Raw genomic sequence first — 18,090 nt, forward strand, 5'->3', positions numbered from 1 at the left:
GCCTGGATCCATAGCAGCCAGCTAGAAGCTGCAGAGGGCCTGGGACCTGGGTCCATGATATAATAGTAGGCTTGGGTCTTTGGTCCTGGATCGACAAAGTCTGTCCTGGAGCCTGGATCTGTAGCAGTGGTCCTGGAGCTTGGGTCCATGAGGCCAGCCTGGTATTGGGGTGTACTGTAGCAGTTCAGGACCCTGGGTTTGTTCAAGTAAATCTGCAGTGTGGGGTTCCAGGGGCCGGCCTGGACACTGGTGTCATGGGAACCAGTCTGGACCTGGGCAGACCTGGAGTCTGAGTCTATGTGGGCCAGCCTGGATCCTAGGCCACGGGATCTAGCCTGGTACCAGATTTCAGTGAAAAAACATAGCAAAATTCTTTATGCCTATGAGTCCTGTCCACTAGAAGAATTTAATTAATTGGCTCACTTCTTCATTTTAATGGAGGCATAACCTATGTACACTATAGTGCATATCTTAATTCTATAGCTTGATAAAATTTTACATATAAATAAACTTGTGTAACTGCTTATGAGATCTAGATAAAGAACATCTCTGTTAGCTTATTCTTAAATTGAACCCTTGATGTTTTTGGAGCACAGTCTGGGCCCCCAGATCCAGGTGAGGAACAATATATCCCTTTCTGTAAGCTCTCTTCTTTCCCAAAAAGTGCTTTTTTCTGACTGCTAAATTTTTCAGGCCATGAGTATATTGCCTACTTCAAGGGAAGCAGATATAGCTCTGTAGTCCAAATCCTATTCTGAAGCAGTGGACTTGGCCTCTGGTGTTCTAAGATTTTTTGCAGATGTGGCTTTACTTTTTTTTCTAAAGCATATCTAACTTAATTGTTTTCATTTTGTATCCATAATGACTAACAAAGTTGAATATCTTTTCTTGTGTTTATTGGCTATTTCAATTTACTGCTTTGTGAAGTGTCTGTTCAAATTATTTGCCTATTATTGAATGGTTATCTCACAGTTCTTATTGATTCGTAAGAGTTCTTTCTAATTTCTGGTACAGCCCTTCTTAAAGACCTGTGTTGCAAATGTCTTCTTTATGATCTGCTCTGTTGGTGTCCTGTCAATTGCTGTTTTTATGATTTCCTAGAACACTTTTGGAGGCCACCTCTCAATAAGTTTTGCAAATAGCTCCTACTAGAACAATTATTCCACTGTGTAGGATCTTGTTTTTCATTCTCCATTAAACAAATCCTGACCTATTGAAAATGAAGTGAGATCCTTAAATATAAATTGTGTTTTATCCAAAATGTAATACATAAACATTGCATATAACTTTTTGAAATTAAACCTTTCTATGGCATCATGAAGAATTAACAATAGGTAAAGGAATCTGAGCAGTGTTCCATAATGAAGTTTGTTTATTCCAGAGTAAAAGAGAGTGAAGAATTTATGTATTTATATGTTGTAAGGATATTGTAAATATATCTGAGTTAGCAGGTAGACATATAACCATTTTAAGGCAGGAGAATAGACCGCTAGATGCTATTGCATTGTTCCTGCATACCTTTGATTCTACGTGTTTTCATAAAGGGAAACTATAATTCATGAGAAATAAGACTTTAGACCTATAGATTATTTGTTGAATAAAATAGGAAGACATATCAGGAAGCTCAGCATACCTCATTTAAATGGGCACTGGCATCAATAAAGAAACTATTTTCTCTCAAAATTCTAATCCTTTTAAACAATACATTTTGTTAACCAACAAAAATAATCACAGTCCCTTAACTTTCTATTTTCTTATTTGAGTGATATGGTGGTTGACCCTAAGAAAACTCTCAGAAGCTCTGTGTGGTATAAGTATTAAGGGGAAAAAAAGCAAAACAAACTTAAATATTTAACCCTTGTATATAAAGACTGATGCCTAACATAGATCAACGTAATCTAAAGAAAGTTTGAATAATATATTTTTTAGAAAATTCCTCTCCCGATCAGGAATATCAGACAGCCATTAGTGTTTGTTAGTGTTTCTCTTGCTGTTCCACTTAGTGTTACTGACTTTTGTGCTTTAACCTTTCCTGGAATATCTAGCTGTACTGCCAATCTCAACAACCGGTGGAAATCTGACTGAGGAGCTTTTTCTAAATCCTGTGATGGAAACCTTCTATAATGAGGAGGCACATTCTGCGTCATTGAGAATAAAGCTATCAATCATAAATAATCCATGGCAATAAAATAATAAAGACAACAATGTTTTTCCTTTATCTCCCTGTTTTTGTGTTTTAGGATCCCTGTAGGACTCAATTTAATGTTGAGAGATAGGTAACATTTCACCGATTATTTCTGTATACCCACCAATTCCCAAAGGGCTCTGATGAAGGCTTACTATTTAAAAATGGAAGGTACAGAGCAAAGTTAATAAGCTTTTATTCAAGAAAATCTTTCAAAGTCATTGATATAACATCTATTTCAAATTGTCATGAATATATATGGCACGTGAAAAGAAAGCAACCTCAAGAATTAAAACTCAAGTTTTACTTTTAATTCTTCTCCTATAACGAATAACAAGTACTTTCTCAAGTCCTTAAAACACTCTGGGCTTCACTTCACTCTCCTCATTTTCAGATTAAAGATTTGGGAAAAAAAGATTCCCTGATATTTTTTGCTTCGTTATTTTAAGATAAAGTTTAGTTTTATAAAGTTAGATTAATAAAAATTTAGGTTTTAAAGGAGAAAATAAAAGAGCAATATCTATTGGGAGATAACCAGTTTCAATAATACCGTAGATACATTTTTCACCTACATCAATATTGTTTTCACCTACAAACAATATTGTTCTGTAAAGATGACACAAATGGTAGATGTCAGTTTAGAAGCCCATGTTTGATTACCCATGAATAGAACATACTGCTCTTTCTCAAATTTGCATCATTAGATGGAGCCCTTGATGGAATAACATTTCAGGAGATGGAATTTTGAGGATTCACTTTTGAAATGGAAGATTCCAATCCTCATACAAATCCAAAGGGAATTAAAGCTCTTCTCTTGAAGTTCAATGCACTTTAACTTGGCTTTGGGTAAACAGAGTGCCAAGCTGAGCTAATGATTTTCCCCAACTTCTACGACTGTTCTTCTTATTCCATTCACACGGCTTTGAAGTAGATAGCTTTTAAAATTTTCTAAACTGAAATTCTAATAGTCTTCCTATCCAAATTATGTGAGTCAGGGCAAAGAAAAAAGTTGAAAATACAAAGTAGATGTTTGAATAAGGCTATATTTGTAGAAACTCACATAAGGGCTTAAGAGAAGACAGTAGTGGAATAATAATGTGAAATTAGTCTATGTTTATAATAACTGTTGTCCTGTTCCCTGGTGAGACTACTTTTGTGTGTTACTTTTAAAAACACTACAGTCATCATCTGGTCACTTCTTCCTACAGCCACTATTAGTTATTTCTGCAGTGTGCTCCTGTGCACCACCACCATCTCTCCACATCTCATTCTGAATACTATACAGCTATCAACTTTCTCTTTGACACTGACTATCCTATTTGTTTTCTAATTTCTGCCCTTATCTTGTATAAAAGAAGATAATTGGTCACAATCTTGCCTCCTCTCTGTAATAGCTCTGATTCTTTTCTGTTAATGTCTTCCTCCGCATGCCAAAGACATGGCTGTCACTGCCTTGGATCCTGCCTCTGGTTTTAACCTACTACTTAGCTGTCTTACCAACTCATCCTCACCCTCCATATACTAATACATGCTGTCAGTATGTGGGAGGCAATCTTTTCTTTCATCCTGCTGTAAATATCCCAAAGAAGAAATGCATGCATTCTAAGGAACATTCATATCGTTCATCATTATCACTAATATTTATTGAATATTTATGGATGTGCTAAGTACTTTATACAGTAATGTTATTTAATTATCACAAAATGATATGAGTTAATTACTGCTTCTCTTTTATAGATAAAGAGAATGAACGCAGCTTAGAGAGGTTAATTAGTATGCTGTAATTACACAGCTAGTAAATGATGAAGATAGATTTTGACACTGCATCTGACTTCACAAGATAAACACTTAACCCTTGGGTTCTGTTACTCAAGGAAAGTTTTCTTCTTGGGTGTATTCTCTCAATCAAGCCTTTCTCCTGCTTATAAAATAGTCTTTTTTATTTTTGTAATTTTTCATAGATAATTGGTAAAGTATCAATTTCTACCATTAGAAAACTTTTTTTCAGATATGCAGTGTTTGAGACAAGCATAAGTCTTTAGAAAGTAATTAATTAAGTTCTTTCAGTTTTAATAATGCTCCAGGTCAAAAAGGTAAGAAATGGAGGAGCCAAGTCCTGAGTTCATGGAAATCATTGGATTTGACGTTTTATGTTTATGTGAGAACCAACATTTTTTTTTTTTACTTCCTAATTTCCTTCTATGGAGGCAAGTTTGTCTTAATTTTCCTTTCAAGGTGTTGTGAAAAAATGCCATTGTTCACCACATTGTTCCCTGGATCCTCTATACAACTTCCAACATCTCACTTCCAACATTTTTGCTAAGGGAATGCATAAGGCGTCATCCATCTTTATTTTTAAGTTGAATTTCTATGAACTAAGTTAAATCTTTCATTAGATATTATACATTAATGTGGGTCTCTCTATTATAGACGCTTTCTCTGATGCTCCTTTGTGACTCCTTTTTTTCTACTGACAAATCAGAAAGTTCTCCTAGATCCTTTCCCAAAAGAGTTTTTGTGTCATCAGGCAATTACATTTGTGTTGTCTTAACCTTTTGTTGTTTGTCATTCTTGTCACAGTTAAGGAAGACAGCAGAATCCATATATCATTTGACAATTGTTAGTAACAGAACACCATGAAATAGGTGGTAAATCATAGGAAAGCCTCAAATTGTGGAGGCCAGTCCTGGATAGCAGCAATGCTGTTATTGTTCTCTATAAGCTATATAAGTGAGGATCCCCAAATTTCTCCAGCAGAGAGGGAAGTATGAGTCTGATTTAAAGATATTTTCTTTCTTTCTTTTAGCTACCTCGCTGGCTTTGAGCACAACCCAGGAAGAAGTTCAAAACCAAGAAAATGGTAAGTCTGACATGATGACAGGTATAAAGTTTTGAGACATGTTAGCAACTAAACTGTCTTTTTTGCTTCAGGCATGTTTTTCCTTTCCTTTTTCCTAGACCATAGAGAACAAGATGTAACAGAATTATATTACGATTTCAACCCTAATTCCAACATAACAACTGACTAGACAGTCTACTCAGCACATGACTTGTTAAATCATGATTCCATTTCATATTTGTCTTTTTAGTCTATTGATTTCTCTACCAGTTACATACGATGTCAGTTCTTCTAATCAGTAGTACAGATTAACAACGACTACACCCTAACATTTCTAAGATTTCTCTTATCCTTTCTCAAGAGTCTTGCCTTATTATTTTAATCATGTGGTATTGAAATTTCAGGGAGATATTTGGCTTATTTTGAATAGCATTTCTAATAGTTGATTGAAATAATTAATCAAAGGACAATTTCTTGTCGATACACTTGTCACTTTGGTCAATTAAAATACAATTGTAGAATGCTAATTGAATTGATTAAAGAAGTTATTTTTTTCTATAGAATTGTAAAGATAAGCCTTCTTCAACTTATTAATCTTAAATTAAGAATGTATTTACTAAATACCTATTATGTAGCGGGTACAAAAGAAACATGTGATGTGACTTACTGCCTTTAGGTAACAGACCATCCGAGTAAGGCTCGAATATACTTAGTAAGGTAGTACATAAAAGAAGTACTAAATTCAACGTTTTTACTGATAGATTATGTAATACAAACAAGTGATACACATTCCATAGACCCATAGGATTAAGATAATGACGAAGGGAGTCAGTCTTTCTTTGCAGTACTGTATGAGAGCGGAGTAAAAGTCGGCGATAGAGGTGCTCATGGCAGGGCAAGTGTTTAGAAAATTACTTCCACTCTTTGACCAAGTATTGGTTGAAAGGTGTGCCGCCAAAACTGTAACCAAAGGAGCCACTGTGCTTCCGGAAAAATCTTAAGGAAAAGTATTGGCAGCCACAGTAGTAGCTGTTGGATAAGGCTCTAAAGGAAAGGGTGGAGAGATTCAACCAGTTCGTGAGAAAGTTAGAGATAATGTTCTTTTTCCAGAATGTGGAGGCACCAAAGTAGATGACAAGGATTAGTTCTCATTTAGAGATGGTGACATTCTTGGGAAGCATGTAGACTGAAATAAATCCTGTTGAAATGGCATCGACACGAAGCTTCCCATTCCACTGAAGTTCTGAAATCTTTCATCATGTAAATAATTTATTTATCTATCTTTTACACTAAGCTAATAATAAATAATGACAAAATAATAATGACTAAGTTATTAGAATCAAATAAAAAGAGATTAAAAGGAGCCAGATGAAATGAGCAAGAATGGAGTAAACTTGATTGAATTATTTTTTCATAGTTATGTTTGCATCTATTATATGTTGTGCTATTGCAATGAACATTAAAAAAGTAGTGCTTGGAATAAGATTAATAGTAACTATTGTAAATTTATCATTTGAACCTCTCCATGCTTATGGATTTTATTATTTCAAAAAGTACCATTTTTCACACAGAAATAATATAAAACATAATTTAAAAGTTGAAATATTTACAAGTCAACCTCAGGTGTCGTTACAAAGTTTTCAGCTAAATTTTAAAATCATGTATTTAGTTTTAAGAACTTATTTTTCTCATTCTTGTTAGTTTATCTAATATTCCTCTTTGTAATTTACATTCTATATTTGGTCTTATATGTTTTCAATGTTATATATTACTTAAAAATAAACTTAAAGTAGGAAGCCACATTAAGAACAAAATAAAAGGACCATGAAAATGGTTGCAATTGATATCTAGAAATAGGATGATGTATAAAGTGGGCTGCATCAAAGCTATACTTACATTTACCACAGGGTGACACCCTAGCATCATGAGTGAAAATAAAACTCTAATACATACAGAAGCGTAATCACAATATGATGAAAACTAGCTCAAATTATTACAGGTTCTTTCTTTCAAGGAAATCATCATGAGAAACCAGGGTTTAAGCATTATGCTTAGTATTTTATAAGTTTAATTTTCCCTGACTCTAGTTACCTCTAGATTTTAGATAATTCTAAAAAATTATCTTAAATAATTCTAAATAATTATCCAGAATGATTCTATATAATTATCTAGATAAAACTAGATAATTCTAACATCTAATTCTACTTCTTCTCTTGGCATCTGCTCTTTCCTCCTAATCATATCTTGCTTTATTTAAAGAGAAAAATGAATCCTACCTAATCCTCAAGCCAGTTATATATCAGCTCACTCAGTTCTTGAAAAATAATCCTCGATTTGTAGAATCCACTTTCTAATTACTCTCCAATCAACAGGAGTTTTGTCTCCAATGCCATCTTTCTATTGAATCTAGCTTTCAAAGTTTCAATGAGCTCAATGAGTATCAAAATGAGCTTGCATTTGACACTAACTGCTGTTCATCCTACTCCTTCGGAAACTCTCTTCTAGTAATGTTTGATGGCATTAGCCTCTTCTAAATTTGTTGTTATCTGTTAGGTTGTTGCTATTCTATTTTATTAGTTCTTCTTCCTTAGCCTCTTCCTTATATGGTTGTATCCTCCAGAATTTTGCCACCAAAAGATCTGTCAGCCAGTCAGTTTTCTGTACAGTAGCCCAGAGACCATTTTCTCAATCCTTTTCTTTGAGTTTAAGAAACACAGTCCAGCCAGTATTGATTTCATACAGGGGTGGGCTTTGGGGCATGCACATCTTTTTCTTAAGTTTCCATCCAAGGTTTAAGGTTTTAGTCCCTGATGCTGAGAACACCCAAGGCAGATGGCAGGTGGCTTCCCCTCTGAATCCTTTTCAGGCTCATCCTTCTATCTTTTCAACTTATCCACTGCCACCACTTGTCTCTTCTTGCATTTGATTCTGATGAGTGGTTCTACTGCTGGGCTCTACTGTTGGGTAGGGAGGAAAAAGTGGTCTTGGATCCTGCATGTGAAGGTGGAGAGGGAAATAACTCCAAGTGATGTATTGTGTTATGTCAGATTCTTCAGAAGCCAATCCTTAAATGGGACTGCTTTTAAAAATATTTATTGAGAGCTCTCCCAGAGAGGGGATTTAGGAAGCAGGGTAGATAAGGAATAAAGCTAAGCAAAATGTGGTCTCATGTGCAGACTAGCTTAGTCTAACCCCACAGAGAAATGTCTGGAACACCTATTGCTCCACAGAGTTAGTTTCACTTGAGGCAAGGAGGCCAGACTTTTATGCCTTCATGTCAGAGAGCCACTGCTAAGGGTAGTTACCTGGAGAATGGGGTAGCTGTGAGTTGCTAGTAGCCAATACTCACAGCAAGTCGATGGCCACTGGCCAGTAAAGGGGATGAGGGCAGGGCTCCCATAATTTCCCTACCTGTTGTCTTCAGATGGAGGATCTGAAAGCAAATCATACTTTTTCACCGCAAAGGTTAATTCTTGCTAATATCCTAGAGGTAGACACATTCTGTCTTTGTCCTAGTATTTAGTCACTTTTAAAAACAACATTTACATATAGACAACAAAAAGTAGAAACTTTACAGTGGAGAAACCTGGCAGATACCATCTTAACTAAGTAATCAAGTTAACAGCATCAGTAAGTACCAAGACACAGTGATATCAGGCACCCCCTGATATGATCCAAGGAGAAGGGCTCTTCTCACCTCTGTGGTACTTTGTCCAAAATCCGTAAGTCCAGTTTAGTTATAAAAAAATCAGAAAAACACGAATTGAAAGACATTCTATAAAATAGCTGACCAGTACTCTTCTTAGGTATACAGGTCATAAAAGACAGGAAAGACTGTGATACTCTCACAGATTAGAGGAGACTAAGAAGTTACAAATAAACGCAATATGGGATCTTGCATGGAATCCTGAAACAGTAAATGAACATTAGTGGAAAAATGGGAAAGTTAAATAAAATCTGTAGTGTAGTTAAGAGTACTCTACCACTGCTAACTTCTTCATTTTGATAGTTGTATCACGGTTATGTAAGATGCAAACATGAAAGGAAGGTAAGTGAGAGGTATGCAGACACTGTCTATTATCTTGGCAACCACTCTGAAATCTAAAATCATCCAAAACTTAAAATATTTTTTCTTTTGAAAATCCTTATTCTGTTTACTTATAAATGAGGGACTGGGTTTGTAATGAAGAAGAATCCATTCTGCCATATTACAGGTGCATATAGTTGACAAAATAATATTCCTATTGAACAGTGAAAAATCGATAACATAAAGGAATATTTATGTCAAGCATAATTTTATGCTACATATTCACTGAGATTATACATGACAAATGGTTGTAGTATGGCAAATAGAAAAGAGCTACTTTGTTTTCCAATCACTTACTGTAGTAATTGCCTTAGAATGAGAACAACATATTATCAAGTCACTTTAGAATTTGCTGAAAGAAGATGTTTGGGCAAGAAGAAAGCACTCATTTTATACTTTATTCTCCATTTCCCCTAGGTGTTTGGCAAGACCAGGATGCACAATGGCAAGGTGAGATCCTGGTTATCTCTTTTTCTTCTAGCATTTGTTTCCCTAAGTGGAATATGAGATTTACCACATTTTTTTGGTGAATGATATGAAATAGAGGACAGATGTTCATGACTGGAGGGCTTATTGAGAATTATGTTAAGCTGTAAGTAATAGAACTCTTGACTAACTGAAGCTTAAACAAATAGCAGTTTCATTTTTGTATATAATGGGAAGTCCGGAGGTAGACAGGCTCCTGTATTTCGGCTCCTCTGTCTTCCTTTGGGGGTGCTCCACCCATTGCAGGACACCTGGCAGCCCTGCCTCACTTACTGAATACAGTTAGGAAGCTCCAGTGCTGTGACAGTCAGATCAGCCAGCAAAGATTTCCAAAATGCTCCCATTTGAGATCCACTGGGCACATTACTCCCCTGAAAAAAATCAGGGTTCTATCAGCAAAGAAGAGGAGAAAGAGAACTTGGGCTAGCACTCCCTGCCAGAGAAGATAATGAAGTAGAAAATAAAGGGCAGCGTTATATTTATTTACTTTTACTCTCAGATCAGGGACCGACTTGCATTTGAAATTAGTTACTGAGTACCTTGTGCAATGTGCAAAAGTAATGTAACATAATGTAATTCTGCCACCTGAAACTGGGACCATGTTACGCATAGCAAAGAGGGAGTGAGGGAAAGGAAGGTAAGAGACATCACTATCATCTGATAAACAAGCAAGAGTTGGAGAATAATTACTCACAGGGTAATTGAGAGGATTGAACAAATTCATAGTGAAAGAAAATGTCACAGAAAAATGAGCTATGCAGGACATTTTATCAAAACTTTTTTCCAGAATTAATCAGACTGATGAAAGAAAACATTGTAGTATGTATAGCTCCTCCACGAAAATGATTGTAAGCTTCTCCAATTCTGTTACTCTCCTATTAAAGGAAACTAAGGGTTATAGAGAAAAGAAAAATTCATCTTTAGGCTGAAACTAATACTTGATTGATTCTATAATTCTACTATTTTTCCTTTTTTTTTCTTTTTTAGGAAGTCAGTTCAGACAACCATGTTAGTTTTATTTATTGTTTAATTTACAGATTATGTGTGTGTGTGTGTATTGTTTTTTTCTTTTCTTTGAGAGACAGAGTCTTACTTAGTCACCCAGGCTGGAGTGTAGTGGTGCAATGACAGCTCACTACAGCCTTCATCTCCTGGACTCTAGTGATCCTCCCACTTCAGCCTCCCAAGTAACTGGGACTATAGGCACACACCACCACAACTGGCTAATTTTGTATTTTTTGTAGAGACAGGATTTTGCTATGTTGCCTAGGCTGGTCTTGAGCTCCTGGGGTCAAGTGATCCTCCTGCCTCCAGTCTCTGACACTATATTTTTACCCTTTTCTCTTATGTACAGTGTTTCCAAGTCTATGGTATAATGAACATCGGGAGTTAATATATTCATATGTTTAATTTTCTTAACTTTCTATAGTGTCATAATGGCATAGAATCATTATGGAAGTTTATAATGCTCCCTGTCATTTACTAATTACTGATGATATTTGTTTGCATTTTAATAAGAAGCCTGTAACCTAATTGACCTCATGTAAAGGGAGAAAGCTATTCCTGTTAGTCCTAGTGAAATTTGATCAGTGCTTCTTGAATTACAGTAAATGTGAACAGATAACATATACAGTGTGCAAAAACTTCTGAAAATAACTCATTTATGTAGATTACATAACTAGAGTTAAAGAATTAGGGACCCTTAGCATTGCAAGGTACTTTTAGGAATCTCCTTGGATTTAATTATTCTCTTTAGCAGTAATCTTTGTCTAATATACTGTAAATTTTACTAGTTTATCTTTATTATCTATCTTGTCCACTCTTTTTTGTTTTTTTCTGTTTACTGCTGTATCTGGAGTGCTGACAACTCTGGAATACACAGTAGGCACCCAATACATACAAGGGAGTAAATGAACGAATTAAAGCTGTCTGTATCTGCTGATCATCCACAATTTAGATGTCCTATAGTGCATTCCAGGTAAACCTACATTTGAACACGTCTGGTAATTTAAAAAGTGTGTACACGTATGAAAATATTTTAATATATAGCACTGCAATAAAGCTCTATTAAAATAGAAAAACAGGAGTTGAACATCTTTCCATACTGTATAAGTAATTTCTTGGCCCCAATTTATTTCAAATGCACATATTCCAAGTGAACATACACATACTAAATCTATATATATTCTGAATATATACTTTCCAAATATGTATATATTTCAAATATATATTTTCTAAATATATATATTCCATACATATGTAATACATATCAAATTATTACAATAAACAGGTTGGATTTAGTCTAAGAGCCAGTTTATAATTACACCTTAGAAATATACCTGGTAGTGCTTTATAGTGCTTTTAAAACATGATTTAAGGAACAAAATCAGCTAACAGAAGAGCATAATTAAGGAGATTATAGACATATCTTTTATTTTTATTTATTTATTTATTTTTAATTTTATTTTATTATTATTATTATTATTATTATACTTTAGGTTTTAGGGTACATGTGCGCAATGTGCAGGTTAGTTACATATGTATACATGTGCCATGCTGGTGCGCTGCACCCACTAACTCGTCATCTAGCATTAGGTATATCTCCCAATGCTATCCCTCCCCCTCCCCCCACCCCGCAACAGTCCCCGAAGTGTGATGTTCCCCTTCCTGTGTCCATGTGTTCTCATTGTTCAGTTCCCACCTATGAGTGAGAATATGCAGTGTCTGGTTTTTTGTTCTTGCGACAGTTTACTGAGAATTAAAATCATCATCTCAGTAGACATATCTTCTAAAGAAATTAAATTCCTGGTGCAAATAAGAGAAGGTAAAAATCTCACAGTTCCTTTTTTCCTTCATAGTTGAGGGCAAGCCGGGTACGTGTCCTGAATTTATAAAATCTTTTGACACAAAGCAACAGAGCCACAGTCAAGAGTCAAGTCAAAAGAAATTTAGACCCTATCAGGGCAAACAGGCCTCTAAGCAACAACCTAAGATTTCCACCTATTGTTCTGGGGTTCCTTGTATAAATGATTATGAATGCAGAGATCTTAGGAAGTGCTGTGGTACCTTTAGATGTGGCCTGAGGTGCACACATCCTCTTATGATTGACCCTGTATTTTTCAATTCACCTCCACAATCCAAGGCATAAGTAAGTATCGGGCAACATGATCTCCTCATCAGTTCTCTGACTCTCTTAAAATACTTTCTGTACCTTTTGTCTTAGTATTCTTCCAACCCAACCTCCTATTTTATATTCTATTATAACTATAGTATAGAATTTATAGTTAGAATGGTCTAGAATGTAGTCCACTTTCTCTATGACATATAAAAGGGCATGCCATCTCAGGAGAAATTCTGCATATACACCACCAGATTTCAATTATTTATTCATTCAATGAACATTTATTGGATGCCCACAATATGTCACACAGTGAGAATGCAGGGATGGACATGACAGATGGAACCCCTATGGTTATGCAGTTGATAATATTAGCATATGGTCTTTATCCTTCACTAAGCAACCAGATCTCTTCCTTTCTTTTATTCCCTTCTGCACCCCTTCCATCTCTAAGGAAAAGAAAGCATAAATCTCACATCACTTAAAAGTTAGGCATCAGTTTTAAGCCTTGGTTGAATTACTTTCTTCTCTGTTTTCCTCCCAGATATTGGATGGAGAAATGGATTCAGATGGAGGCATCATTGAGCTTATTCTTGACTCATCTCAGTCCAAACATTACTCTCTCAATCGTTGTTCTTAAAATCTGCATATTAAAAGCTCATCATCAACTATTTTTGAGCTCTGTGTCTCATTCAAGGGTTTTGATTAATTTTGAGTTCAAGGGTACTGGAAATAACTGGATTAGCAAAGCATATGGTCTTCTCTGCTGTCCAACTGGGATACCTATGGACCAATGGGGCATCCCAAAAGTTTCTTTAGAATATGAAATCTAAGGGATTCTGGAAAATATTCAGAGTACACACATTTCAGTGTAATCATTGAAATGGCCTGCAGATAATTCTGAAAGTCCACATGCCATACAGGTTCTTTGTTCCTGTTTTATTTTGTATGTAATTGGTATTATTTTAATCTTTTGTTTGATATTGATCTAATCTTTTACTATTTGTTTTGGGGAAATATATGGAAGAAATCCATGCCAATGACATTTACTAATCTGCTTAAGTTAAAGCACAAAGTAGACTAGTGAAATCCATGGGAGCCATCTCTTATGATGTCCACTTCAATATGACAGATTTTTCCCGTTTGTATAATTTAAACTTGTTAATTTAAGAAATAATTAATGAACTTTAATGAAGCCTACCTTTGCACAGATGTGCTTCATAATATGGCATGAAAATGCATGAAGCATATGGATAGTACCTTGTATGAATTCAATGAACAAAGAAATTGCTGGTATAAGCTATAGCTGACTATGCTGGCAAATATTCTCATTTGTTTTTATATTTTATTCAGAGATGGGGAAGAAGAAACTCCAGAAAAAAGAATTCCACATAAATATTAGTATGTGTCTTTTATACTTTTTCAAAGAAAACTTGTTAGAAAAAAAAGAAAAATTATGTTTACTAAAAGGTAGTAGCCAAAAGTTGCATATAGCTCAGCATTGTATTATGTTGCTCAAGGCTTACCTTCAATATACTCCTCTGCAAAGTTGTAATTCTGATTTTGTTTTACTGAGTCAACAAAGAAGAAAATTATTGTGTTCCCATAGTACTGAAATGAAAGTGAGCTTGCAGTTGGAGTGATGAAATGAGACTAATCTTGCTGTTAGTGTCTAATTGTCACTAAACATGGCGGGCCTTAGGCACTTTGAATATCAAGAGGTAGGTTGATGATAATGCTAGTCAAAAATTGGAATTGACCACTTAACTGCTTACTAAGTAAGACTACTTCCGACCACCATGAGCTGTGTAGTGTAGCTATCAACTTTTAAAATTTATTTTTATTTACTTTGAATTCCACAATTAATATATAAATTCATTGTCAGTGTAAACATATTTTTAAAAATTATGAACAAACTAAAAATCCTTCTTGATTTACCTAAAAATAACTACTATAATCGATTTGATTTGTTATCCAAACAGGCCTTTTCGGGTGCCTTTATGTTTAAGAACATTTATAAATATATACCGTTATTTTGTGTACTTAATTAAACATAAAGTATGCATCATAGCATATCCATTGTGTTCCAGCTTTAGTTTCTTACTTGACAATATGTCTTGGAGATAATTCCACGTCAATTGATAAAGAACTGCCTCATTCTTTTTTTTTTACTGCTGCTTAGGATTTTATACGATAGATATATTAGAATTAACTCCAGCATTCCTCTGCCGGGGGCCATGTAAATGGCTATAATGTTTTTGCTATTACAAATAATTTTTAATATATACCATATTTAAATATACATGTTTTAATATAAGTATTATTATTATTTAGGTATGGTAAGACCAACACATCAGAAGATGACTACCATTGAAGAGATAGTGCATTATTTGCAGATCACAAGAGAATGGGACACACCATGTCATGCTGTGGGTGTTCACACATGGAAGCCTCCATGACAGTCAGGAGGCAGAGGGAGCAGGACAGGACTGTGCGCAAGATGTTCTATTGTGGTTTCTGTGGGAAGGAATGGTTGATGCAGGATAAGAAGGTTATGGATTAGCTAGTTTGTTTCAGTGGGCTCTGGGGTATAGAGACTGTTGCTGGTTGTCTGAGACCCTGGGTGATGTTTCAGTGGGCTCTGGGGTATAGAGACTGTTGCTGGTTGTCTGAGACCCTGGGTGATTAGGACAGGTGGATAGTGGTCTGGAGTGTGAGAGCCTAAAGGAGCTGGTTGTGGGGTGTGGACACTGAATTGATTTGCCTTTGTAAAGCAAGCTCACTGGATGGGTTGCTTGCTATCTCTCAGAATTGGCTAATCCTGGGAAGGATGGTCTCTCCAGGGTGAGCAAGGCCTCAGATGTCAAGGCGTTGACACACAGAAAATAAAAGCCATTTGCTCTTTAAATATCCTTCCATTTTATTTCCCTATGTTAGCTTCTAATGGAACTGAAGAAAGGAAAACAGATTAAAGCTTTTCTATGTCAATCTTATTAAACAAATGCCTAATAACGATTTTGGAATTTTTATATGTAATATTTATTTATAATATTTGTTTAAAAAATAAAGCCACGGTGACTGGTACAAATTGTGAAAAATTTATAGTATGTTTTCTATTTCAGTTACTATTAAATCCCCACTTTTAAACAACATACACTGAGGAATAATCAATATTCTCCCACGTTACCAGCTTAGAGAATAAGATGCTGTCATGCCTTAAGTGGTTGAATTTATAGCTTTTCTGTTTCTGGACCTGCCTGTTCTTCAATATTTTGTACTTCTAGAAAGAAGTACATATTGGGAGAGTAACTCTTCTGTTTCTCCAAGCTTGTTTCTCTAAGGCAAATGCATTTTTTCTCATTTAGCAAAAACAAAAACAAAAAAAATATTTTATTCGTAGAATAAATGGAATAAAATATTACATTTTTGAGGTTATATTACTTTAATCCTAATTCTGATACGGTTAGCAAGGTGATCATTCTTAAATCCAATAAACTAGTGGAAGCAAGTGTTTTTGCTTATTGCATCAGGGAAAACGGCAGTGGTGTGTACATATTTACTTCTTCAATTCTATGATTTCATTTATTGTAAGATACAACATCACTTTAATGTCATGTAATTTTAATATTGAAAAACAGCTAGCTTCCTTAAAATATGCATTGATTGTAGGATGAATGCCATTAACAGAAAAGAAAAAATAAACTTTAAATATTTCAGTTGTAATAATGTTTGTAGGGGATTTTGTGAGACTTTTATTAATTTTTTTATTGATACATGACCAATGTACATATTTTAAAAGTATATATGATAATCAAATACATTCAAATAATTTTCTAAGATCAAATCATTGTAATTGAGCTATCTATCACTTTAAATATTTGCTCATGAAACTATTTTTAAGTGCCTTCTTTTAGACTTCTACACTCCAAGCTGAGGTGTGGTGAGCAAAAACAAATAACAAAAAACAAGAGAAGTGGAAACAGTGCTTGTTCCCAGAAAAGTGCTGAAGGCATGGTCCTATGAGCCATTTTGAGACAAAATAAATTTTTAATAGGGGTGACTCTAGCCACTACTGTAAATATAAATTTACAGTAAATTTAGGACCAGTTATAGTACCAGTAAGAAAACAACTGAGTTTAAACCAGTGGATGACCAAAAAAGAGAAAAGAATGCCCGCCTGGAAAAGAGTAGTCTGAGAAATATATAGCACTAGAAGGTAGAGCTAAGGAAAAAGCTTATTAGCAGAAGGAAAGAAATCATAAGGCAGCTCTTTAATGTTATCCAAACTTAGGCTGACCACCCACACCTCTGCAAATCTTTTCAACAACAGCTTTCTCTTGGATACAGTGGTGAGTAGAAATTTCAGTCTTGGTTGTTGTCTTAATTATTGCTCTTAGCAATGTATATTTGTCTCATATCTTTCAATTCCATAGTAAACCACTGCTCACTTTGCTGTTGGATAACACCAGGGTGCCCTGAATATAATACTCTTGAATTATTACTGTTTCTTCCCCTAAAATAACATTAAAGAAGGAGGTAAGAGTCAAAACAATCGCTTTTGGTGTTTTAGACATGAAGTCCTTGCCTACCAAAAGTGATTGTTCTGACTCTTACCTCCTTCTTTAATGTTATTTTAGGGGAAGAAACAGAATGGCAACAAAAGCCAAAATTGACAAATGGGATCTAATTAAACTAAAGAGCTTCTGCACAGCAAAAGAAACCACCTTCAGAGTGAACAGGCAACCTACAGAATGGGAGAAAATTTTTGCAATCTACTCATCTGACAAAGGGCTAATATCCAGAATCTACGATGCATTCCAACAGATTTATAAGAAAAAAACAGCCCCATCAAAAAGTGGGCAAAGGATATGAACAGACACTTCTCAAAAGAAGACATTTATGCAGCCAAAAGACACATGAAAAAATGCTCATCATCACTGGCCATCAGAGAAATGCAAATCAAAACCACAATGAGATACTATCTCACACCAGTTAGAATGGCGATCATTAAAAAGTCAGGAAACAACAGGTGCTGGAGAGGATGTGGAGAAATAGGAACACTTTTACACTGTTGGGTGGGACTGTAAACTAGTTCAACCATTGTAGAAGTTGGTGTGGCGATTCCTCAGGGATCTAGAACTAGAAATACTATTTGACCCAGCCATCCCATTACTGGGTATATACCCAAAGGATTATAAATCATGCTGCTATAAAGACACATGCACATGTGTGTTTATTGCGGCACTATTCACAATAGCAAAGACTTGGAACTAACCCAAATGTCCATCAATGATAGACTGGATTAAGAAAATGTGGCACATATACACTATGGAATACTATGCAGCCATAAAAAATGATGAGTTCATGTCCTTTGT

General features: G+C 35.1%; 1 long non-coding RNA gene and 1 pseudogene across 1 annotated transcript in view; both read left to right on the forward strand.

Moving 5' to 3' along the window:
• The window catches only part of LOC100937302 (uncharacterized), a 28,895-nt gene extending 15,502 nt beyond the window's left edge, over positions 1 to 13,393 (forward strand). The window contains exons 2-7 of the long non-coding RNA XR_656221.3: positions 4,992 to 5,045; positions 9,529 to 9,561; positions 10,385 to 10,445; positions 11,456 to 11,575; positions 12,456 to 12,745; positions 13,260 to 13,393. This is a non-coding gene — a long non-coding RNA (uncharacterized LOC100937302). The remainder of the gene's footprint in view (positions 1 to 4,991; positions 5,046 to 9,528; positions 9,562 to 10,384; positions 10,446 to 11,455; positions 11,576 to 12,455; positions 12,746 to 13,259) is intronic.
• LOC100431929 (10 kDa heat shock protein, mitochondrial-like) lies at positions 5,912 to 6,214 on the forward strand (annotated as a pseudogene).
• Positions 13,394 to 18,090: the final 4,697 nt, after the last annotated feature.

The sequence above is a fragment of the Pongo abelii genome, chromosome 10, assembly GCF_028885655.2.
Source record: "Pongo abelii isolate AG06213 chromosome 10, NHGRI_mPonAbe1-v2.0_pri, whole genome shotgun sequence".
In the NCBI taxonomy this organism is placed as follows: domain Eukaryota; kingdom Metazoa; phylum Chordata; class Mammalia; order Primates; family Hominidae; genus Pongo; species Pongo abelii.